Source organism: Hordeum vulgare, chromosome 3H (genome assembly GCF_904849725.1).
Source record: "Hordeum vulgare subsp. vulgare chromosome 3H, MorexV3_pseudomolecules_assembly, whole genome shotgun sequence".
Classification (NCBI taxonomy): domain Eukaryota; kingdom Viridiplantae; phylum Streptophyta; class Magnoliopsida; order Poales; family Poaceae; genus Hordeum; species Hordeum vulgare.
Window position 1 is genome coordinate 541,465,464 of NC_058520.1, and position 25,893 is coordinate 541,491,356.

Below are 25,893 nucleotides of genomic sequence, written 5' to 3' on the forward strand. Positions count from 1 at the left end.
GGTGTAAGAAATTACAAAACAGTCCCTACCATGGCTGTTTTGTAAAATAACTACTTGATCCTAAATTCTTGTTCTCATTTTTATTAATTAGGACTTGATTTTACATGTCCAATGCAAGTGCCATTTTTATTTTTGCACTTGTAGTTTTTCTTGTGCTTTTCTTTTACTCCCTATTGTTTCTGTAAATAGAAAAGTACAGGGAGTGTTTCCTCTTAAATGGCACCACCTGTGGGCTCACTCCCACAGGCCGTCCCATCCCTTCCTCTCCCCGTGCGCACAGGAGCCCACATGCGTCCCTTCTTCCTCCTGGACGCCGTCTCCCCCCTCTCTGCCCCCTTTCCGCCAGTCCAACAGAGGAGGACGCGTTGTCGCCGTGAGGGCACTAAAGTCGAGGTCCCCCTATTTTAGTGGGCGTCCGTGCCCTCTCTCTCCTAGGGTTCCCTCTTTCCCATCCGCCGCCACCGCTCCATTCCCCATCTCCTTCCCATCTCTCTTCTCCTCCCCCTGGTAAGAATTCTGTAGATAGGAGCAGTGAGAGAGAGCAGCCCGTCGGCGTCATACCCCCGCTCTCGTAGACGGCCCGCGCCATCCGCCATGTCCAGGAGCGAGGGGATGCTTCCTGCGCTCCATTCCCGCCATCGCTGAGGTCGAGGAGCGACCTCAACGATGGCCAGGAGCTCGTCCACGCCGTGGCTCCCCGGTGAACTCCAAGCTCTTCTTCGATTCTGCAGCAGGAATTCTTGGATCGGCGTCAAGGCGTCTCCAACCCTCTTCTTCCCCTCAGATCCGGCCTCCTCCACCGTGCGGCCCTCTTCCTTCCCCCAAGGTGAGCCGGCCACCTTCCTCCCTTCACCCTCGAGTGGATCCTGGTGGTGTTCATCCCTGTCCCGAGCAGTAGCAGCAGGTGTTGGTGCGGCGTGTTGTAGTGATGTGTTGTGCAGTAGCAGTAGCTTGGTGCGGCAGCGAGTAGATGTGGGTAGGAGGCGTGCAGTAGCAGAGGGGCATTTCCCCTCCTGGTGCAGCAACATCAGCAGAGAGTACGGCGACCTCCCTGTCGTCGGCGACCCTGTGCGCTGTGCAGAGCACCGAGTGCTCGCGTTAGTTCTCTTCGTTTCAGACCCATCCTCTGTCAGATGTCGCTGCGGTAGCACAGTGGTCAGTAGCGAGGGTGTGTTGCACCAGGTCGTGGGTTCGATCCCCCTTCGACCCCTTTTGTTATTTGTTTCCCTGTTCCGTCTGTAGGTAGCACATTAGTAAGGTTTAACCTGCTAGCTGCTCTGTTTCTATCGAGCACATGGCACTAGCAGGGTGGTTTGCACCACATGGCAGATCCATCAAGTCTGGGGTTTGACCCGAGCACCCCCCTTTTTATTATTGTGTCCCTTTGTTTCCTTTATTTTTCCTCTTTACTGTTTTAAAATATGTGCAGCTCCTATTCTGGTAGCCTTGTAGTGATTTGTGTTTGTGGCTTTATTTTTTCCCTTCTCTCAGTCCAGCAAGGGTGTGTGATAGTTGTTGCTAGCTATGTGACCACATATTTGCATATGTGTGTGTGTAGTCTACTTGGTAGGATTCCATATGTATGTGGTTGTCTTCTTGAAAGTTTGCTAGCTTATTCTTGTTTATGTGGCTGCACTAGTAGTTCTTGTGATATGCATCTTATAAGATTTAGTGGAGTAGGTGCATGTGTTCTAGTATATTTCATGTGCTTGTAGAGTCATGAGTTTGTGGAGATTGTTTTCCTTTTGTTATGCATGAGTTGGGGTGTAGTGTGTGTGTTGACACATATGCATGTGTATGTGTGTGGTTGGTTTCCCCCTCACCTCATATTTGGGTGTGTGTGTTGCACTATTGGTGCATGCCATGTTTAGCATGTGTAGGGGGTGTTGTGTCTATATCATGTGTAGCTAATATTATTTACTGTGCTTGTTGCTAGTGATGATGTGGTGATCTACCACATGCACATAGACATGAGGTCTAGCCCTCATGTAACCCCCTTGATGTTGTGATCATGTGATTATGCTTATGTAGGTTTGATATAGTGAATAGCACATGTAATGATGCACTATTCACTATATATATGTTTCTTTGTAGATTTTCTACCCTAGTTTGTGCTCACTTGCTCCAACCAAGTGCACATGTATTTTATATGATTTTGGGGTATAATCTCCTAAGGAATCTATTGGTGAACCTAGTTTTGCCATTGGAACACTTTTTGGAGATGACATATTCAGATTTTTTCTAAGTTTAGTCCTTGTTTCCATGGAGTGTGATGAGCCCAAGGGCATGTTATTTTGTTGTGGAAGTAGAGGGTGATCCCCTCTATAGCTTGTTGGTGTCATTTCTCACTTAGGGTATCTTGTGTGCAAGTTGTGCCTAGACAAAGTGGGCATGTGGCTGAAATTCCAGATTAGTGAAAATCTGAGATTTTCACAAAGTGTGAGAATCTATTTATATATTTTCTTCTCCTGTTGATGAGGTTGTGCAGGTTAGTGTGTTGGGATCTGGCCTTAGCTTCCAACTAGAAAGTTGGAGCTGATATGTTTGTCTAGCTCCCTGTAAAATTGCATTCCATTTGGAGTCCTGTAGATATTGTTTTGGCTGCTGTCAAAATGCTTCAGAGCATAGACAGATAGTGAGAATCTAGAATTTTCACGAAGTCCCTGAAATATCATATTTTTGGGCAAGTTTGCAGCATTGTAACTTTCTGTGTTTAATTTCTTTGTGTGTGAATCTTGCTAGTGCTTGTAGTACTCTTGGATAGATACATCCACATATATTATTTGTCATATTTGGGTGGTTGTAGGTGCTTTGCATGTAGCTCACAAAGTGCTATGATGCAATTTATGGCAGATTGTGTAGTTTTGTCATTTTGATGTTTGTGAGTGCTTAGTTGATGATGTGGTGTTATTCCTTGCTCCACCCCATCCATGTTGGTTTGTTTTAAGTCTTGGTAACCGGGAAATACCAGAGTTGTGCCAATTGAGTGTGTGGTGATGATTTTGACACGTAGGGCTTCATATCTTGTTTCGTTGATTCCCGTTGATCCGTAGCTCCGATTGTAATGTTCTTTATATGGTTTTGCATCATTTTCACGAGATGCATCTGATCATGTCATTCTCATGCATGTCTAAATAGCTTAGGATGCAGTTCTGTCCAGGAACATGTATTTACTCCTTATGCTTGTGTTAGTGATAGAAATAGTGATGCATGCTCATATTCATCTCATGCATCATGTGCTTGTTGCATCTTGAGGTGATGTTGTTCATTGGATGTTATTCTTATGTTGGGTAGCACCGAGATCGGAGAATGAATAAGTGGATTCGGGAGAGTACGTGCAGGACGAACAAGAACCATTCTAAGCTGAGGATATCACATGCAAGATGATATGACCTTGATTCCATGTCTAGACTTGTTATGCTAGATTACGTTTCCTTGTCATATGCTCGCTGCCTACCACTGAAATAATTGCCTCCTGTTATGCCATGAAACCAAACACATATCCCTTCCTAGCAAACTTGAATGGCTAAGTAGGCTTTGCTCAGCTACTAATGTTAGCGTTGCTAGATGCAAGTGCTTTTTCTCATGTGGTAACATGAGCTTGATATCATTATCTTAACATGTGCCTAGCCTTTTGCCGGGTGCTTTGTTCCATTATTTCCGCCTTATTTACCGTCTACCGGTGTTTGATTCCATTTTGATCGCTCCTAACACGTTCGGGGTTGTTATGGGGACCCCCTTGATAAATCGCGTAGTGTTAAGACTTGTCCGGTAGGACCCAACATTGGTGTTAATTTGCTAATCACTTAATAATAATCTACATAGGGAATAGCAACCCCGAGGAATTTAATCAACAACCCGGGCCAGTGCTCATCATGAGTGTTGGTCCAAACTGGGCACTGCTCGGGGCCAACTCAGGGCAACTTGAGTGATTTCTATCAGGCCATCGTGCGCGTAGCTCATCCGTCGTGTCCTGAGACTTAGATACGCGGCTCTTATCAGGGTCGTCGACACGACGGGAGGTCCTGCTAGTCTTGTCTTACCTTAGCGATATATCTTGCGTATAGGAATGCCGGTGAAGCTTTGATTCTCCCTAGAGTTGAGGTTTTCCTCTAAGGAATCCGACGAGATCACGAGATTCGTGATAGAGGATTACTTTGCGGCCTGTGTACGTTGGTGATGGACTAGTTGGAGCACCCCTGCAGGGTTTAATCTTTCGGAAAGCCGTGCCCGCGGTTATGTGGCAACTTGGAATATTTTGTTAACATCCGGTAATAGATAACTTAAACATAAGCTAATAAAATTGCCAACTGTGTGTGTAACCGTTACTGTCCCCTCAAAGATCTCTCTTCGATCGGGAACACGGTGGGGTTATGATTGATGTAGGTAGGTGTTCAGGATCACTTTGTGATCATCTATCATATAGACCGCTAGTATAGACCACCTTCATATATGTTCTACGTAAGTTAGCCACCATATCAAGCTCAGGATGCTGCAACCTAAATACTCCACCTATCCAACCTAATACTTGAGTAGTTCTGGCACCGAGGTCATAGATTGCTGAGTCCCCGTGGCTCACAGATTCCTTCACAACACCAACAGGTTCAGGTACCCCAGAGACAGGTTATCCCGACGGCACGCAGTTGGCGTGGCAGTACAATGAGGAGAACGACCGCCTGTACGTGAACTATCCAGAAGATTGAGGCGTGGTCGTGATCGTGGGCCAGCAGGCAGGGTAGCATAGCCATTTCCCTTGTTTTGTAGTTCGTAGCGGAACTACTTTGATTGTATGCGTGATGTACTTTGATATATTTATGAGATGGCAATTGAATCCCTTATTGGCATTCTGTTGATATTACGTATGTGCAATGATACCTGGTTTGCGAGACGCTTAGATGCGCTCCTTTCCAATTCGGGGCCTCGATCCCCAGATCGGAAAGGACCGCATGTTAGTCGTTACATCGAATTTCTAAAATTCTATGTATTTATTTAATCCGAATTGACCAAGTCAATTTTACTGGTCAAAAGGGGGAATAGTGATCGTAGAACCTGAATGTGAGTGACATATTTTAGTTGAAAGGTTATTTTTTGCAATGGGATCCACATGTCATTGACACACTAACTAAACTAGCACTAGTTAACTCCTAACTACTAAGGGAAAGTCTTACCTTCCACCGACTCATCCGTGTGATCCATCCGCCGCCCGCTTGTCCGTTGGATCTGGCCTCGATCTGATCGCGAACTGTTTCCTAAAACTGGATCGTTGTTTCAGAAACTGGGCAGTTGTTTCACAAAACTGCCCATCCGTGCCTCCACCTCGGCCCCGACGACCTCGCCGCCGCCGGCCTGCTGCATCTCGCCGCCCCTCCACCGCCGGCCTGTTGCGGCCCCGTCGCCCCTCCGCTGTCGGCCTGCTCCGGCCCCGCCGCCCCCTCCGTCGCCGACCTGCCTGCCGCCCTTCGCCACCCCTGCTCGCCCTCCGCTGCCGCCCCGCGCCACGACCCCGCCCCGTCGGCCTGCATCGCGGCCCTCCGTCGCCGTCCTGCCTGCCGCCCTCCGTCGCCCCTGCTCGCCCTCCGCCGCTACCCCACGCCACGGCCCCGCCCCGTCGGCCTACACCGCGGCCCTCCGTCGCCGGGCTGCCCGCCGCCCTCCACCGTCGGGGCAGCTCCGCAACTGGCCTGCAACATTTCTGCAACAGGGTCGTGGTTTCTGCAACTCGGCCATTGTTTCGGGAGTTACGTAAATTATTTTCTGCAACGCGATCGTTGTTCTAGGAATTTTTTTGAAGCACGATTGTTGTTTTTGCAACGCGGCTATAGTTTCTGCAACCCGACCTCTGTTTCAAGAACTATTGGATGCGGGGACGTAGATCGGACGGCTGCATCGATAATCCAACGACCCTTGAGGTGACGGATGTTTACTAAACATCCGTCGGTGGACGCGTAGCAGCTCCCAACTACTAATAGAAAATTAGTCCAAACTAATTGTACACACACTCTCATCCTCACACATAGCACACACACACTCACGCTCACGCACATAGCCATGGCCTTGGCTAGCAACATCGGCAAGCAACATCAAAGCATAGTAGCTAGGAGCAGCCGCCAGTGGCATTAGCATACAACAACAGCGAACATCGAACGGCCGAGCAGTAAGCATCAACAATAGAAGAGCAACAGAGAGCAGAGATAGCAACAGCTGGAGGCAGCGGCGGCCATAGCAATCAAAGCAGCATCAGCCAACAACAATAGCAAGCGAGCAACAACAACATAGGAGGCAACTGTAGTAGCAAGAAAGTGACAAATTGAACTACTGAGTAGTCCTCCTTGCGTGCTAACCAAGCGTTCTTAACATCTTGGTAAGCCGCGGGGGGTGGTTCATCTCCTAGCGGAGCATTAAGGACATAATCCTTCTTCCCAGCTTGCAGGAGCAACTTAAGATTATGAGCCCAGTCTACAAAGTTGCTTCCATCATCTTTCAACTTAGCTTTCTCTAGGAACGTATTAAAATTCAGGGTGACTGTCGCGTGAGCCATTGATCTACAACACAAATATTTTCAAAGTGGACTTAGACTATGTTCAAGATAATAAGAGCTTAACTAATCAAATTACTTGCTAAACTCCCACTCAAAAAGTACATCTCTCTAGTCATTTGAGTGGTACATGATCCAAATTCACTAACTCAAGTCCGATCATCACGTGAGTTGAGAATAGTTTCAGTGGTAAGCATCTCTATGCTAATCATATCAACTATACGATTCATGCTCGACCTTTCAGTCTCATGTGTTCCGAGGCCATGTCTGCACATGCTAGGCTCGTCAAGCTTAACCCGAGTGTTCTGCGTGTGCAACTGTTTTGCACCCGTTGTATGTGAACGTTGAGTCTATCACACCCGATCATCACGTGGTGTCTCGAAACGACGAACTGTAGCAATGGTGCACAGTCGGGGAGAACACAATTTCGTCTTGAAATTTTAGTGAGAGATCACCTCATAATGCTACCGTCATTCTAAGCAAGATAAGGTGCATAAAAGGATTAACATCACATGCAATTCATAAGTGACATGATATGACCATCATCATGTGCTTCTTGATCTCCATCACCAAAGCACCGACACGATCTTCTTGTCACCGACGCCACACCATGATCTCCATCATCATGATCTCCATCAACGTGTTGCCATCGGGGTTGTCGTGCTACTTATGCTATTACTACTAAAGCTACGTCCTAGCAATATAGTAAACACATCTGCAAACACAAACGTTAGTTTAAAGACAACCCTATGGCTCCTGCCGGTTGTCGTACCATCGACGTGCAAGTCGATATTAACTATTACAACATGATCATCTCATACATCCAATATATCACATCACGTCATTGGCCATATCATATCACAAGCATACCCTGCAAAAACAAGTTAGACATCCTCTAATATGTTGTTGCATGTTTTACGTGACTGCTATGGGTATCTAGTAGATCACATCTTACTTACGCAAAAATCACAACGGAGATGTGCACATGTGCAAACCTCTCAAAACCAATTCAACTAAAGTTGAAGAAACCGACACCCGCCAATCATCTTTATGCAACGAGGTTGCATGTCAATTGATGAAACCAGTCTTTCGTAAGCGTACGAATAATGTCGGTCCGGGCCGCTTCAATCCAACAATACCGCCGAATCGAGAAAAGACTAAGGAGGGCAGCAAATCGAACATCATCGTCCACAAAACCCCTTGTGTTCTAGTCAAGATAACATCTACGCATGAACCTAGATCATGATTCCACTGTTGGGGAACGTTGCATGGGAAACAAAAAAATTCTACGCACATGAAGACCTATCATGGTGATGTTCATCTACGAGAGGAGATTTGTATCTAGGTACCCTTGTAGATCGCACAACGGGAAGCGTTAAGAAATGCGGTTGATGTAGTGGAACGTCTTCACATCCCTCGATCAGCCCCACGAACCGTCCCACAAACCGTCCCACGATCCGTGCCACGATCCGTTCCGATCTAGTGCCGAACGGACGGCACCTCCGCGTTCAGCACACGTACAGCTCGACGATGATCTCGGCCTTCTTGATCCAGCAAGCAAGACGGAGAAGTAGATGAGTTCTCCAACAGCGTGATGGCGCTCCGGTGGTGGTGAGGATCTACTCCTGCAGGGCTCCGCCCGAGCTCCGTAGAAATACGATCTAGAGGTAAAACTATGGTGTCTAGATCTGAGTTGCACGTGGAAAAAGTTGTCTCAAATCAGCCCTAAATCACCACTATATATAGGAGGGAGGGGGAGGAGGCTTGCCTTGAGGGCCAAGCCCTCATGGGTGCGCCAGCTGTTGGGGATATTACCTGCAGTTGTGACCCGCCAAATATGGGCAGGGTCACCGTTAAGGCGATTCATCCTTTAAAGCTAGTTGGGCTTCTGTCCAGGCGGTTTGGAGTCGTAAGATGGTTATGATTTGTAAAAGGACTCTGGGTTCGACAAGACGGCGACTTAGAGACCGCGGTGGTCACGATTTGTAAACCGGCTGGGACTCTTGTAAACCCTAAGGCTTCGACCTATATATAAAGGCGAGTCTGGAGGGGAAGAGGCAGGTTAGGAATCATCGAGTGCTAGGTTAGGGCGAATTAGCCTTCCTTGTAATCGAATCCACATCAATACACACAAAGCAGGACGTAGGCTATTACCTCTTCTCGAGGGGCCGAACCTGGGTAAAATCGTCGTGTCTCTCCCGCTTAACCCCTTTGAGTCGCCACCAAAGTGCGATGGCTCCAGTACTAAGTCCTTTCACGAGGACATCTGCCGTGACAAAACCACGACAGTTGGCGCCCACCGTGGGGCCTGCGCACGGTGGAGTTGAGTTCTCAAAGGGAGCCCTACCAGGGCCTGGGAGTTACGCGACGGCGCTCATGACTTGGAGCCGACGCGGCATAGCCTACATCGACAACAGGCGATGGGGACCTGAAGCAAATTCTCTCGAGTGAGGCTACAGGGTCCCCTTCGGCAAGATCAACGTTTTCGTCGGCATGATCGGGTCACCCGTTCCCGAACCGGACACCTCCTCCGACATCGTCGAGCCGGCCAGGTACGTCCGACCAGTCATCACCCGGAAACTGACCCGCCCGGTCTTTGTGGGCTTCACACAGGGATTGGAGGAACCAGAGCGCGCGGCGGCTCCGGAGGTCACCCCCGTCAACTCTGACGACGAGTCATCCATGGGCGAGTCCAACTCCATCCAGTCCCTCCACGGAGACGGACTTGGGGGCTTGTCGTTGGCCATGGATCCGGAAATCCTCGATCGAACCCGTCGCCAGATCGCCATCTACATGGCTGGGGCGACTCAACCCACGCCAAACCCCGCCGGGGGCGATGGAACCGGCGGGACGTCCAGGAGTGCGTCAGCAGTCCTAGTGGAGTTAGCGGCGGAAATCACCAGGCTAATGTCAACCCCCCTCACGCCGGAGAACCAAGGGGAGATAAATGCGGAGCTAGCAAAACTGAGGGAGGCGGTGGAAAAGGCCCATCAGGATGCTGAGACGGAGTCCGCCAGGATGGAAACTCGACAGGCCCAGATTACGGCCGAAAGGATGCGGTTGAGTACCGACAATTGGCGGCTCGAAAGGCAGCAGCGCGCATCCGATGCTGTCCATCAGCGGAGGCACCAAGGACGCCTACCCCATGATCTCAATCCGACTCGCCTGTTCGACACTCCCCAGACGCCCGTGACGGGAGCCGCTCCAGCAGGAGGGATGGGCCGCCCTCCTAACCCGCCGATTCAGTCGACTGAGGGTCAAATCCCTCGGTTCCGCACCCCCCGAGGCCACTTCTCTAACCCGGTGGATAACGTGCTCGCCACAACTCGCCATCTGGAGTCCCTCCCGATCCACGGCAACACCCCAGCTGAGATCGAAGCAAGGAACGCCATCGAAATGTTGAAAACAGCGGTGGTACAAAACGCGCAATTCTCACACAGCCCCGAGCGATTGCACTCCACCCCCCAGGCGAGCTATACCAGGGGCTGGCCGGAGGATCAGCCGGCCGTGAACAGCACCCCACGACGCCCCCCGCAGGACAACCCGCCCGAGCGTGACCCGCCGGGAAGAGACCCACCCAACACTGAGGAGGCTCAGACTCCTCCCGTGGGGACCGGAGGGCGAGTCGGGGTGCCCTGCTTGTCCCTGGCCCTTCGAAACGAAAGAATGCCCAAGGATTTCAAAGGACCAAGAAAGGTGCCAAACTACACGCCAGATCTCGAACCGACATCTTGGATCGAGGGCTATGAGATCGCCATGGACATGCTCGACGTAAACGAGGCGGTTTGCGCCAGATATTTCACCATGATGCTTGAGGGATCGGCACGCACCTGGTTAAAAAATTTACCGCCCAACTCTATACAGTCCTGGGCCGAGTTAAAGGAGCGTTTTATCAAAAACTTCCGGGGAACCTGTAAACAGCCGATGACAATCGTCGACTTACAACACTGCGTGCAACGCCCGGATGAGTCGGCGCATCATTGGTCGCGGCGAGTCGCGGAAATTATCCATTCATCAGATGGCATCACGGCAGCGCAAGCCGTGCTTATCCTCGAGCACAACTGCCACTACGAACCGCTGGTCCAGAAGCTGGGGCGACTCAAACGGAAAGTTCAGGATATGGGCGAGCTGATGGATACCCTCACTAGGTACGCCGAAGACGACGATACCAAGGATCCCGGCGAAGATGGCAAGGGTAGCTCGCCCAAGAAGGGCGATCCAACGAATAAGCATGCCCGCCTCCAGGGCCGCAACCGTCACAACCAGGGGACCAACGGCAAACGTAGGCCGCACGAGGAGCCTTCGGATCTGGTTGCCAACACCAACGCCAACGACGGCAAAAAGAAGAATCGAGGCTTCAGCGGGAAAAGACCGCGCAACTACGAAGAACTACTCAAAGGCCCTTGCCCGCACCACGCCACGGCCGATGGCCCGGCGGGTCACTCCTGGGAGAACTGCTTCGTGATGCGGGAGTTCCGGGCCGAGGCAATCAAGAAGAGCCAGAGCGAAGACCCGAACCGTCGCCAAGACCAACTCGCCGCGCCCAACCAAAGGCACAACCCCTTCGGCGGTTTTTCCGAACAGGAGGCTCAGGGGGGGCCGCAGCCAGGCGGCGGCCAGTACCCGGTACACCACCACCGGCGGTACAACCCGCCGGGAGTCTTCCAGCCGCAACCCCCGCAGGGGGCTCCGCAGGACCGGGATGACCATGGGGGCTTCCGTAACAATCCCAAACAGTTAAGTAATGGGCAATATCATGTTTTCACCACTAATGCTTGCAGACGAGATAAAAAGGTAAATCACCGGGCATACAACGTAATTGAGCCGGCAGTTCCCAGATATCTCCACTGGTCCGAACAGACCATAACATGGAGCAGAGAGGATCACCCGCCGAGAATAGATAACCCGGGCAACCTGGCCTTGGTCGTGGCTCCCCAAGTGGTGGGTTACACTCTATCGAAGGTACTAATGGATGGCGGTAGCAGCATTAATATCCTATACTTCGACACCTTCCGGAGGATGAATCTATTAGAGAAAGACTTGATGCCTTCAACCACAGTTTTCCACGGCATCGTCCCGGGCAAATCCGCTTATCCGATTGGCCGAGTCAGGCTCTCAGTAGTGTTTGGAACTGCACAGAACTACAGGTCGGAGTCTCTGGTCTTCGAGGTGGTCAAATTAAAAAGCCCGTACCATGCGCTGTTCGGACGACCGGCTTACGCTCGCTTCATGGCCCGCCCATGCTACGTCTACCTCAAGCTCAAAATGCCCGGCCCTAAAGGGCCTATCACGGTCGACGGAGATAGGAGGATTGCAAAAGAGTGTGAGGAAGGAGACGCAGCCTACGCGGAAGTCGCCTGCACGGCGGAAGAGCTCAAAAACCACCGGGCCAATGTTGACCCGGCGGACATGACACCACTCAAGAAACCGACTACAGACTCCGAGTCGCCCCTCAAGTTCAAACCAACGGATGACACGAAGACAGTCGATTTCGTCCCTGGCGATTCGTCCAAGCAGTTTACCATTGGGACGGGTCTGGACCCCCAATAGGAAAGCGCGCTCATCGAATTCATCCGTGAGAATCGGGACATCTTCGCATGGAAACCCTCTGACATGCCGGGTGTACCGAGAGAATTCGCTGAGCACCATCTTAATATTGACCCAAAATGCAAACCTGTTCAACAATACCTCCGCCGGTTTAACGAGGAGGGAGGAAAGGCGATTGGAGAGGAAGTCGCCCGTCTGTTAGCCGCCGGGTTCATCGTGGAAGTCTTTCACCCCAAATGGCTAGCTAACCCGGTGTTAGTACTCAAGAAGAATGGCACCTTCCGTATGTGCATTGACTATACGGACCTCAACAGAGCTTGCCCCAAGGATCCTTTCGCTCTTCCCCGCATCGACCAAATCATTGACTCGGTGGCGGGATGCGAACGATTGTGCTTTTTGGACGCCTACTCAGGCTATCATCAGATCAAAATGGCTGTGGAAGATCAAGAAAAGACTGCTTTCATAACTCCCTTCGGGGCCTTTTGCTATGTGTCCATGCCGTTCGGGCTCAAGAGCGCAGGGGCGACCTACCAACGTTGCATCCAGAATTGCCTCCATAGCCAAATTGGCCGCAACGTCCATGCTTATGTTGACGACATTGTTATCAAGACCGGCCGGGAGGAGACACTTCTGGAAGACCTTAAGGAAACCTTTGATAATTTACGGGTATACCAGATGAAGCTAAACCCTGCCAAGTGCGTTTTCGGCGTACCCGCGGGGAAACTACTGGGTTTCTTGGTATCGGAGCGCGGCATCGAGGCTAACCCGGACAAAATCGAAGCGGTTGCCTCCCTCGGCAAGCCGACGAACGTTAACCAAGTCCAGCGTTTGGCGGGTCGTATCGCGGCTCTCAGTCGTTTTGTAAGCCGCCTTGGAGAAAAGGCGATTCCGCTCTATCAATTGTTGAGGAAGTATGACCGATTCGTGTGGACAGAGGAAGCCGACGAGGCACTTCAGGCCTTGAAACGTCAGCTGGTTAACCCGCCGGTCCTGGCGGCCCCGACTGAAAAGGAGCCCATGCTCCTGTATATTGCCGCGAACTCCAAAGCGGTCAGCGTGGCCGTGGTCGTCGAAAGACAGGAGGAAGGAAAGGAATACCCGATGCAACTCCCGGTGTACTTTATCAGTGAGGTGTTAACTCTCTCCAAACAACGATACCCCCATTGGCAAAAACTGGTCTATGGGGTGTTCATGGCGAGTCGGAAACTTAAACATTATTTCCAAGAACACCCAATCACCGTGGTAAGTTCCGCGCCCCTCGGCGACGTCATCCAAAACCGCGAGGCGACAGGGCGAATCGCCAAATGGGCGATAGAACTTGGGTCACATCACATCCAGTATACCCCCCGCACGGCCATCAAGTCCCAGGCGCTGGTTGATTTCGTCAATGATTGGACGGAGCTTCAGGCTCCGGAAGATCGCCCCGACCTCACCTATTGGACTATTTATTTTGATGGATCCAGGCAGTTGGAGGGCTCGGGGGCTGGTGTGGTGTTGATATCCCCCCAAGGAGATAAATTCTGCTACGTCCTCAGGCTCATGTTCCCTTGTACAAATAATGCGGCGGAGTATGAAGCCTTGCTCCACGGTTTGCGACTAGCAAAGGAGATGAACCTAACCCGAGTCAGATGTTTTGGGGACTCAGATCTGGTGGCACAACAGGTTTCGGGCACCTGGGATTCTCGAGATCCTATGATGGCGGCTTACAGACGAGTCGTATCTGATGTGGCGGGCTATTTTCATGGATACCAGGTTGATCATGTTGATCGACGACTCAATGAAGCAGCTGATGCCCTCTCGCGACTCGGCTCACAGAGAAAACCGGTCCCCCCTAATGTCTTCTTGGATATCTTGCATAAACCATCCGTGGCTGTACCTACGGAGGAAGAATTGGCAATTCCAGATCCCGAGTCTCAGCTGGTGGCGGCTCTCCATATCGCTCCGGATTGGGCTCTTCCTTATCTAGCTTACCTTGCCCGTGGCGAGTTACCCACTGACGAAGTCTTAGCTCGCCAGATTGTTCGGCGTAGCAAGTCCATGGTCATCATTAATGGCGAGCTATATAAACGAAGTGCTTCAGGGGTCTTTCATCGTTGCGTCTCTTCCGAGGAAGGATGCACGATCCTTAATGACATCCATTCTGGAGACTGCGGGCATCACGCCGGGTCACGCTCTTTGGTGTCAAAAGCCTTTCGACACGGTTTCTTCTGGTTGACGGCTCACGCAGATGCGGAGATATAGTACGGCGGTGTGAGGGATGCCAACGTTACGGGAGACAGGCTCATGTGCCGGCTCAAGAATTAAGGATGATCCCCATCACTTGGCCTTTCGCGGTCTGGGGGCTGGACATGGTCGGTCCCTTTAAGATGTCCTCCAACAAGAAAACTCACTTGTTGGTGGCGGTTGATAAATTCACTAAGTGGATTGAGGCGGAGCCAGTTGGGGCTTGCGACGCGGAGACTGCGTTAAAATTTCTGAAGAAGCTGATTTTCCGTTTTGGATATCCGCACAGTATCATCACAGACAATGGTACTAACCTATCCCAAGGAGCGATGCTGGATTTCTGTCGCCGTGAACATATCCGGCTTGATATCTCTGCGGTTGCTCACCCGCAGTCAAACGGACAGGCCGAGCGGGCGAATCAGGAAGTTTTGCGAGGGATCAAACCTCGGCTCATGGTTCCCCTGGAAAGAACTCCAGGATGTTGGGTGGAGGAGTTACCTTCGGTATTATGGAGCATCCGAACCACCCCAAATCGGCCCACGGGGTTCACCCCTTTCTTCTTGGTCTATGGTGCGGAGGCCGTTCTCCCTACTGACATAAGGCATGATTCTCTTAGAGTCGCCGCATATGTGGAGCATGACAACGAGCTGGCGCGTCAGGACTCTTTGGACGCCTTGGAAGAAGCACGTGACTTAGCAGCGGCTCGTTCGGCGATCTATCAGCAAGATCTGCGGCGTTATCATAGTCGCCGGGTGAAGAGTCGTACCTTCCAGGAAGGCGATCTGGTGCTTCGACTGATACAAGATCGGACAGGCATGCACAAACTTTCGCCCCCTTGGGAGGGACCTTTCGTTGTCAGCAAAAACCTCCGCAATGGTTCTTACTACTTGATGGATCTTCGGTCTGATCAACCGACTACGGGGGCTGAGTCAACTCGCCCTTGGAATATTGCCCATTTGCGGCCTTATTACACTTGAGTTCTTAAAACTCCATGCTTTGTAAGTTTTTCAGTTTTTCTTATGGAATAATACAATGTTTCCCTGACTCGGGGGGATTTCTTCTTTAAAAGAAAGAGCAATTTTTCATGATACCCTGTTGCGACCTTATGAGCCGACAACACATGCATTAAGGGTGGGTGCACGAGCTTTCTGACTCGCCTCCCCCTGTCGCGACCGTATGAGCCGACGAAACCTGCATTAAGGGTGGGTGCACAAGCTTTCTGACTCGCCTCCCCCTGTCGCGACCGTATGAGCCGACGAAACCTGCATTAAGGGTGGGTGCACGAGCTTTCTGACTCGCCTCCCCCTGTCGCGACCGTATGAGCCGACGAAACCTGCATTAAGGGTGGGTGCACGAGCTTTCTGACTCGCCTCCCCCTGTCGCGACCGTATGAGCCGACGAAACCTGCATTAAGGGTGGGTGCACGAGCTTTCTGACTCGCCTTCCCCTGTCGCGACCGTATGAGCCGACGAAACCTGCATTAAGGGTGGGTGCACGAGCTTTCTGACTCGCCTCCCCCTGTCGCGACCGTATGAGCCGACGAAACCTGCATTAAGGGTGGGTGCACGAGCTTTCTGACTCGCCTCCCCCTGTCGCGACCGAATGAGCCGACGAAACCTGCATTAAGGGTGGGTGCACGAGCTTTCTGACTCACCTCCCCCTGTCGCGACCGTATGAGCCGACGAAACCTGCATTAAGGGTGGGTGCACGAGCTTTCTGACTCGCCTCCCCCTGTCGCGACCGTATGAGCCGACGAAACTTGCATTAAGGGTGGGTGCACGAGCTTTCTGACTCGCCTCCCCCTGTCGCGACCGTATGAGCCGACGAAACCTGCATTAAGGGTGGATGCACAAGCTTTCTGACTCGCCTCCCCCTGTCGCGACCGTATGAGCCGACGAAACCTGCATTCAGGGTGGATGCACGAGCTTTCTGACTCGCCTCCCCCTGTCGCGATCATATGAGCCGGCAAAATTGCTCGTGTTATGATTTGACTTTGAAAAGTTTTTTATCCCTCGCTGCTTACTCATTGAAACTGTTTCTGACTCTTTATTTTCACAGATAATGTGCTCAAGGTTTTCATCCTTGGCGGGTTGAGCATTTCAGGCGATTCTAATAAAGGTTAACCAAATATTTTAAACCGCTTTAAAAGTGGTATAAGGGTTTTTTGCAGAAGATGTCGTCAAAAGATAGTACTGACTATTACATGGCTCTTGGGCCAAAGTCAAGGAAAATCTATTCTACTAAGTTCTGGCGTGAGCTTTGACCGGCTTCGATTTGTAAATCGCCCAAGACCCAGTTGCATCGGGACAAAGAGGCGAAGTCGTCTTCATCAGTCAAGATTGATGCCAGGTCCGTTTCCCAGTCAAAGGGATTCTTGGGTCGCCGAGGGATAAGGTTGGTCACCACGAAGGTTGGCGGGCTGATTTTCTTATTCTTGTCATCGTAAGCCGCCTGATATTTTGTCAACTCAAGGCTGGCGGCAAGTTGGGTCGCGGCCAGTCGAGAATCCTTGACAACCTTCTGGTAATCTTCCTCCACGAACTCCGAGCCGTCATCTTTGAGCTGAGGAAAGCCGGCAGCTACTTCTTCCAAGTTGATTTCTGAAGCATACGCCAGGCAGCGACTCAGAGCTGTCAGGACACCCTTCCGGGCGGCTGATCGGGTTAACTCGCCGATCTGGGGAGGCAGTGTGGATAGATATCCAAGCACCTTCTTGATAGAGGTTATGGGCTCCTTGGCACCAATCATAACTTTGACGGTTAGCACACTGCCTGTGTATAGTTGTTCCGTCAGCGTATAGATCGCCTTCAACATCAACACGCTGTCATCTTGCAGATTGGCGACTCTCGAGCCTGTGATCAAATAACCGGTAAGTTAAACATTGAGGAATTTTGCCTAAGAAAGAGGATAAGATTGGCGAGTGAGGTAAAGCTTACCAAAGATGGCTTGAGTCATATTGGAAATATGGCGCTTCAAGCCGGATAGCTCCTGCTGCACAGTTGCCAGCTTTGCTTCTGCTTTTTCGGCTCTTGTCAGAACCGCGCTGTGGTTAGCCTGAGTTTTTTCTAACTCGGCTTTGAGTTTTTCCAGTTCAACCAGAGCCAGTTTATATTTGTCTTCCGACTGAGCTCGAGCATCTTGTTGGTCAGCCAAGTTCTTCTTTAAGTCGTCCAGGGCCAGTTCGGTCTAGGCAAGGCTTTCCTGTTCAAAATTTAAAAACAGAGACAAGTCTCAGAATTATTGCAAGGCAATACCCCTGACACTTGGGGGCTAATGTATAATTTTTGAGGGAAATTATACAGATGTCAAGACCCGGCTCATCATTTTACTGATGACCCGGCCCTTGGGGGTTACTGGTCACGATGCTTTTAAAAGACCCGGATCATCATTTTACTGATGACCCGGCCCTTGGGGGTTACTGGTTGCGATGCTTTTAAAAAGACCCGGATCATCATTTTACTGATGACCCGGCCCTTGGGGGTTACTGAGGATAATATAAAGTATGAAATTTTACCTCATGTTTGTTATTTAACATCTTCAGCAGATTCTTTTCCATCTCGTAACTCGCTTCCAGGCGACTTGAGAAGCCAGAACAGAGTTCTTTAAACTCCAGACCTGCATAGTCCGAAAGTTTCGCCTTGGAAGGCCCAGACTCGAGAATTGATGGAGAAGGGGATGCTGTATGCTTGGAAAGGATTGTATCTGCCGGCTTGGAGAAACCAACACCAGTAATGACCACAGCATCTGGGTCATCAGTTGTCGCTATTACGACTGGTGATCTAGGGACATCCGTCGAGCCTTTGGGCGACTCAGGAACGTTTGCTTGAGTTATCAGCTCGTTTTGACTCGGATCCTCTTGAGTCGGAGTAGCTTTCCTTGGAGGTTCAGGAGTGGCGTCGGGTTTTGACCCACTGGTCTTCCTCTTTTTGGCTTGCGCCCTAATGAAAGTGATAGGCGTGTTTAAAAGAAATTATTATTAAAAAAAAGAGTGTTATTCTCAAGGATCAGCACAAGGAACTTACCCCGGGACTCGGATCATTGGTGGAAGGGTCGACATCACTGAGTCGCCAGAAGTGGGGGGAGAATCCTGCAGAATTGGTACACCGATCATACTGGCGAGTTAGGACTGTGATCCAAAGCAGTCCGAACGATGGTTGTTTAAATAAGAAAGGGAGGTACCTCGCTCGGTTTTATTTTGTTCCTTGTTGGCAAGCCAGGTGTCAAGTCGCCAGAATGACTTCGTGTCTTCCTTTTTAAGGCGTGCTGCGTTTTCTTCAGTAAGAAATTTGGGTCCAAAGAGGCATTTGGATGTGAGAGAGGCACTTTTCCACATATTCGCCGGGCTGGCTTAGGTGGAGGAGATGAATCGGAAGAGAAAGAAATTACCTCGACAGAGTCTTCCTGGCTCTTGTTGTCTTCATTCTGTAATAGAAGGAGCGAGAGATAAGTAAAAGATAAAAAGGCGATGAATGGCGAGTGAAGATGAGGACGGATTGATACCTCTGAGAGGGCGTCGCCGGCTTGAGATTCGTCGACTTCAGATGGTTCGGCCGCGGCCGATTTGCTTTTGCCTTTATTTTTCTTGGAAGGCGGCTTAACACTCTTTATGGCTTGTTTCTTAGGTCTTCTAGACCAGAACTTGTCACCTTTCTGGAAGGGGAAATGGCGTGAAGTCATGATGACCGTAAACCAGATGAAGTAAAAATTGAGGACGAGTTAGCTTTGGGGTACCTTGGGTGCCGGGTTGATCTTGCAGAAGGGATTAAGGCCGATTTGGCCGCATTTCGCTGCAGGTTCGCCGGTCAGTTTCCTGATGATGGTGACTATGTCTTTTTCCGTCAACGCTGTGTGAAAGTAGCATTGGGGATGATCCAGGGTACCGTCAAAATCGCACATCAGGCCGTCTCGGCGGCTCAGAGGAAGGATCCGCCATTCGACCCAGCAGCGAATCAAGTCAACCCCGGTGAGACCGTTATTTGTCAAAGATCTCAGTTCGGACAGAATGGGGACGAATTCCGACTCTTCTTCCTCGGTGAGCTTGTCAGGGAGCTTGAAGTTGACCGGGAGGCGGCTTGGCCTGTAACCTTGAAGTTTGTTTTCGCCGGCGGGGGATGTTTCCTTGCAGTAGAACCAAGATTCACCCCAGCCCTTGGGATGACTAGGCATGGTGAGCGCAGGGAACGGACTGTCTCGGCGACGCTGGACATTGACCCCGCCAAGTTCCAGACTGGGGCCGTTGTGGAATTCCGTCTGGCGATTCAGGTGGAAGAAGTACCAGAACAGGGGGACGGAAGGCTCAATCCGCAAATAAGCTTCGCAAAGGACTTGGAATTGACTCAGGTTGCTTATGGAATTGGGTCCCAAATCCTGAAGTCGGACGTTCATAAAGTTCAAGGCGTCTCTAAGGAATTTAGATCCGGGCGGTTTAAAACCCCGTTCTAAGTGTTCCACAAAAACTACTATCTCTCCTTCCTTAGGGTTGGGTAGGTCTTCTCCTAACCCGGTGCGCCATCCAATGACGTCTTGAGGATCCAAGCAGCCCGCTTTCACATAATTCGCCAAAACAGCGTCGTCAACTTTCGTGGGGAGCCAATCACTCTTGAAAACGGCACCCATGCTACAAGTAGGCAAGAAAATGGTATTACGTGTCTCGAGCATTTATTATGTAAGTCGGAATTAGCGTCTGTTTAACCCGCCGAATTGGGAGGCCGGTTTGGATTGATGTGGCGACTTATCGGAGCGGGGCTGTTTTCAGAAGCAATGTTGCTATGGGTGGTAATGTTTATTCTTGTCCGAAACGCTAAGGGAAGAACGAGGTTCCCAAACAGCTTTTTGCAAAACAGTAAAAGAGGAGAGGATCTGTCCAACAGATATAACATCTTACGGACCTGGCTAAAATATGAGCGGTGTGTGAACAGGATGGTGTCTCATGTTCAAAAAGACTAGTCTGTTGCGAAAATCCGCAAGGGCATAGATGGATGGCATTGTCCGAGACACTGGGTGCCCTAATGGCGCTCTAATTAATCAGTTCAACAGCTAAAATGGTGGCAAACGTAGAACTTCGAAGCTACGGCAATGGCGGCGGCAAGAACAAGGACTGAATCTACCCTTCGAGAAGGAGGCAGTGGCCTAACCTGAAGATCTTGGTCGAAGAAGGTTGGTGGCAATGGAGCCTGGCGACGGTGACGACGTGCGGGCGGTGCTGGAATCCCTCGAACGGCGCCGGAGCTCTTCGAAACGGCAGCAACTTGCAGGCGGCGCCGGAGTTCTTCGGACGGCAGCGGCTTGCGGGTGGCGCCGGAGCTTCTCAGGCGGCGACGGCCTGTGGGCAGCACCGGAGGTCTCGGGCGGCGGCGGCCTGCGGGCAGCACCGGAGTTCTTCGGACGAAGGCAGAGATTGCGGCCGGCGGCGGAGCTTTCGGGATATGGCGCGTTTTTTCCTCGCTGTGATGATGGTAGAGAAGTCGACGGGACTGGTAGGTGGACGGTGTCAGCCCTGTCCCTTCGGCCTATTTATAAGGATGGGCGCGGGGATCGAGGCGCCGTGAGCGGGAACCATTGAGAAAGACAAGATTCGCCATGATGACATCCGAAATTTTTGGGATAATGATGCGCCCAAAAGATCCGTTGAGATTGTGTTGGAGTTTCCGAAAATCGAGGACTAAGGAGAATACTGATGGGAAGTGCGTAGGCGACTCAGAGACTTTTTCCGGCACCAATTGGCGAGTTAAGATTTTCTGGTGCAGGGAGGAACGCAGAAGAGTGAATCGCCTTTGACTAAAATGAAGGTATTGGCATGAAAATTCAAGTCAATTTGGGGCCTAATGTTGGGGATATTACCTGCAGTTGTGACCCGCCAAATATGGGCCGGGTCACCGTTAAGGCGATTCATCCTTTAAAGCTAGTTGGGCTTCTGTCCAGGCGGTTTGGAGTCGTAAGATGGTTATGATTTGTAAAAGGACTCTGGGTTCGACAAGACGGCGACTTAGAGACCGCGGTGGTCACGATTTGTAAACCGGCTGGGACTCTTGTAAACCCTAAGGCTTCGACCTATATATAAAGGCGAGTCTGGAGGGGAAGAGGCAGGTTAGGAATCATCGAGTGCTAGGTTAGGGCGAATTACGCCTTCCTTGTAATCGAATCCACATCAATACACACAAAGCAGGACGTAGGCTATTACCTCTTCTCGAGGGGCCGAACCTGGGTAAAATCGCCGTGTCTCTCCCGCTTAACCCCTTTGAGTCGCCGCCAAAGTGCGATGGCTCCAGTACTAAGTCCTTTCACGAGGACATCTGCCGTGACAAAACCACGACACCAGCCAAGCGAGAGGAGGAGTCCTACTCCAATCCTACTCCAACTAGGATTGGAATGTGGAGTCCTTCTCTTCCTTGCCACCTATTCTTTTTTCTTTGGTTTTCTTTCCTTGGCGCCAAGGCCCTCTTGGGCTGTCCCACCAGCCCACTAAGGGATGGTGCACCACCCTTAGGTCCATTGGGCTTCACTCGGGTGGGTTGCCCCCCTCCCGGTGAATTTCCGGAAGCCATTCGTCAATCCCGGTACATTCCCGGTAATGCCCGAAAACCTTCCGGTAACCAAATGAAGCCATCCTATATATCAATCTTTGTTTCCGGACGATTTCGGAAACCCTCGTGACGCCCGTGATCTTATCCGGGACTCCGAACAACATTAGGTAACCACACATATAACTCAACTATACTAAAACATCGCCGAACCTGAAGTGTGCAGACCCTGCGGGTTCGAGAACTATGTAGACATGCCCCGAGGTACTCCTCGGTCAATATCCAATAGCGTGACCTGGATGCCCATATTGGATCCTACATATTCTCTGATGATCTTATCGGTTGAACCTCAGTGTCAAGGATTCATATAATCCCGTATGTCATTCCCTTTGTCCTTCGGTATGTTACTTGCCCGAGATTTGATCGTCGGTATCCGCATACCTATTTCAATCTCGTTACATGCAAAAGTCTCTTTACTCGTTCCGTAATACAAGATCCCGTGACTTACACTTAGTCACATTGCTTGCAAGGCTTGTGTGTGATGTTGTATTACCGAGTGGGCCCCGAGATACCTCTCTGTCACACGAAGTGACAAATCCCAGTCTTGATCCATACTAACTCAACGGACACCTTCAGAGATACCTGTAGAGCACCTTTATAGTCACCCAGTTACGTTGTGACGTTTGATGCACACAAGGTATTTCTCTAGTGCCAGTGAGTTATATGATCTCATGGTCACATGAACAAATACTTGACACGCAGAAAACAATAGCAATAAAATGACACGATCAATATGCTACGTTCATAGTTTGGGTCTAGTCCATCACATGATTCCCCTAATGATGTGATCCAGTTATCAAGTGACAACACTTGCACATAGTCAGAAAACCTTGACTATCAATGATCAACTGGCTAGCCAACTAGAGGCTTGCTAGGGACATTGTTGTGTCTATGTATCCACACATGTATCTATGTTTTCATTCAATACAATTATAGCATGGATAATAAACGATTATCTTTAAATATGAAATATAATAATAACTATTTATCATTGCCTCTAGGGCATATTTACAACAGCGTCTTTATGTTGCTGCTACTAAGGACAACATGATGGGGTTTATTCATATTGCTTGAGTTCACTTTGTCTACATCATGTCATCGTTCTCCATGCATTACTCTGTTTTACTTAATACTCTAGATGCTTGTTGGATAGTGGTCGATGAGTGGAGTAATAGTAATAGGTGCAGGCTGGAGTCGGCCTATTAGTTTATGGATGTGATGCCTATACACATGATCATTGCCATGAATATCACATAACTATCTGCTTTTCTATCAATTGCCCAACAGTAATTTTTTTACCCACTATATGATGTTTTCATGAGAGATGCCATTAGGGAAAACTATGGCCCGTGGGTCTATTCACCATATATTTAGAAAACCTTCAATACTTTCCTTCCATTTACTTGTTTTCATTTTATTTTTCAATTTACAAGTATCTACACATCTCACTTGCTTGCAAATAACGAGACCAAGGGGATTGACAACCCTCTTTACCGCGTTGGGTGCAAGTTTTTTGTTCTTTTGTGTGCAGCCACTGAAGACGGTTGTTGTTGATATTACTATTGATTTTATAAACCTTGGTTTCATAACTCATGTAAATACTTACCCATATTCTGCTGCGATAACCCGTTCCTCTTCACAGGAAACCCAACGCAAATCACAAGTATCATGGCACCCTCCTCCATCGCCTGCTTCCCACACTCCCACTTCGCTCCACGGGTAGCACTGGCGGCGTAGCTCTGATCGGAGCTGTGCAGAACTGTGCCTTCTGACAACGTTCGACCTCCATTGGCTTTCCCGAGGATCTTCGCTTGTCACCTGCCTCCTGTGAGGCATGCTCTCGCACGCCCATACGTGTCATCGCCAGGTTCTCTAGAGACCCTTACAACCAAAAATGCGTCTACTCGTCACTTCCATTAGCTCTGTTGCATGATGGCTTAGGTGTAAAAACCTTCAGCCACTCTATCTTCGAGAGAAATCCCTCCTCTAGCTCCTTGCTAGTGACAATAGCGACGTTGCTTCCCTTCTTGGAGGCGTTGTTGTGGATCCCTAGTGCAGTAGTGGGCTCGAGCGAAGCCCTGCGATGATGGCGCCTGTTGGCGTCATTCAACCTTCCTGAAGGCATCACAAGAATCCATGCGTCAATCCACTGATCTCCGCCCTATCCATCCCGTATTGTTGTCAACATTGTATCTTCGTCAAGTACTTCGCCATGACCCATCCGCCCCTTCCCAATGTCTGGTGGGTCCTCCATATTGTTGTGCATGCTCAAGTCCCTCTCATGGCTGTTGTTGTGGTGTTGCAAGCTTTGTGCTCTTGGTGTTGTCTTCTTCTTTGCTCAATGATGATCCTAGATGCCTCCCCAACTAGCTAATCATTCCAAATTCCTCTGGCGGAGCTCGTAGTCAAGGTTCGTGTTCATGTAGCACTCATTTATCATGGATGCTCCTGTGTTATGCTGCATGGTTTGGTACACATGCCGGTGCAGCGCGTTGGGCTGCTTGCAATGTATTGGTATTGTGTCCCCTTGATGGCACCCACATCTCCTTGTGCCTATCATGGTGATGGTCTTTCTGTCTGATAGCTAGGACGATCTGTTTTTTATGCGTCAATTTTTCTCATCTTCACTTGTATGATTTTCGACCAGGATTCCCTTTTAAACGGGTCAACTTGTTTAGATTTTCGATCTGGTTTCCCTTATTAACTGGACCATTTTTTTCTTTGAACAAGATAAAATTCAGGTGGGGAGCTCCCCCTGGTTGATAGTTGAAAAAAGAGAGGATGTGGGTGGTGCACCACTTCTTATGGTGGATGGAAATGACGATGTTGAGGAGAAGAAGGGGAAGAGGCGAGGGGTAGAACGAGAAGGTTGCGTGTGGGAGGAGCGGAAGATGAAACATGAGGAAGACATCATGTTCACTCGGCTCAATGCACATACAACTTCCAGGAACCTTCCTTTTCCCCCTCACCGCGAGTGTACGACAGATGGGCCAATCAGAATGATGAATGCGGTAGGGATGAATGAGCAAACCCATGCATGTTTTTACTCTCCATATCTAAACATTATTGATGATGATGTGCATCGCTTAGAGGGCGTCCAAGAAATCACATTTAATGGGTTCAGTGTGGTGCTTTGATGGGGCTTTCTTAGCGGTGCGATTATGTAATATCTTTTAATCAATTTACACATATATGGAGAAATTTCTTGCACGTATACAACTCATTAATGTAGACCATGTTCAACTCAAACACCTCGATCGACTGGGAAAGCTCTAAACTTAGAAAGCATAGTGAATTTTAGAACATAGTGACAACCATCTTGACATGCATGCCAATGTTGAACACGCGCTTGCCAAACTTAGATACTCTTTGACCAATGGGCACTAAGCATGAGACGAGAAACATTGCCCGAAGAATTGATCACAAGGATTACACCCTTCAATTTCCTCACCAACTCAATGAAATTCAAAAGCGCGATGGAAAAGAAAATTCCTCCTTGTCGTTGGCGAATCACATGTTTGCAATAGTCTTTATTACGCTTAAATTTATCAAACTGGTTAATAAAAAAATCACCAAACTATCAGGCAGACGAACAGTGTGAAATGAAGCTTGTTTGCGTGGAGGAGGAAGACCCCATCAACCGCCGAACACCAACCCGCCAATTGAAACCAGGGGTGGATCCCCCATCCCCACTGGTCAGCGTGAGGGGTGCATCCAACCGAGATGCGATCATGCGAAGCGGACGAGGGTCCCGCAATCAATGGGCAATGTGCCGACTCGTTAGTTAGCCTTTTGCTATGCGCTAGCTATATAGGAGGTGCCTCCCCCTCTGGATGCTATGGTGGCCTCCCCCTCCCCCCTAAAACCCACACCGCGAGCCGCTGAGACACTCAAGATGTTTGGCGGCGGCCGGCCTCCCGGTGATGATGGCACCGACAACGAAAACCCTCCAATGGTTGCTCGTGAAAGAGGTGAGGTGTTTTCCCGTACTTGTAGCCATCCTTGCTG

General features: G+C 50.0%; 1 pseudogene; it reads left to right on the top strand.

Annotated features, from left to right (window-relative positions):
- The first annotated feature begins 4,819 nt into the window (after positions 1-4,819).
- LOC123442003 overlaps positions 4,820-25,893 on the top strand; it is a 43,525-nt pseudogene continuing 22,451 nt past the window's right edge.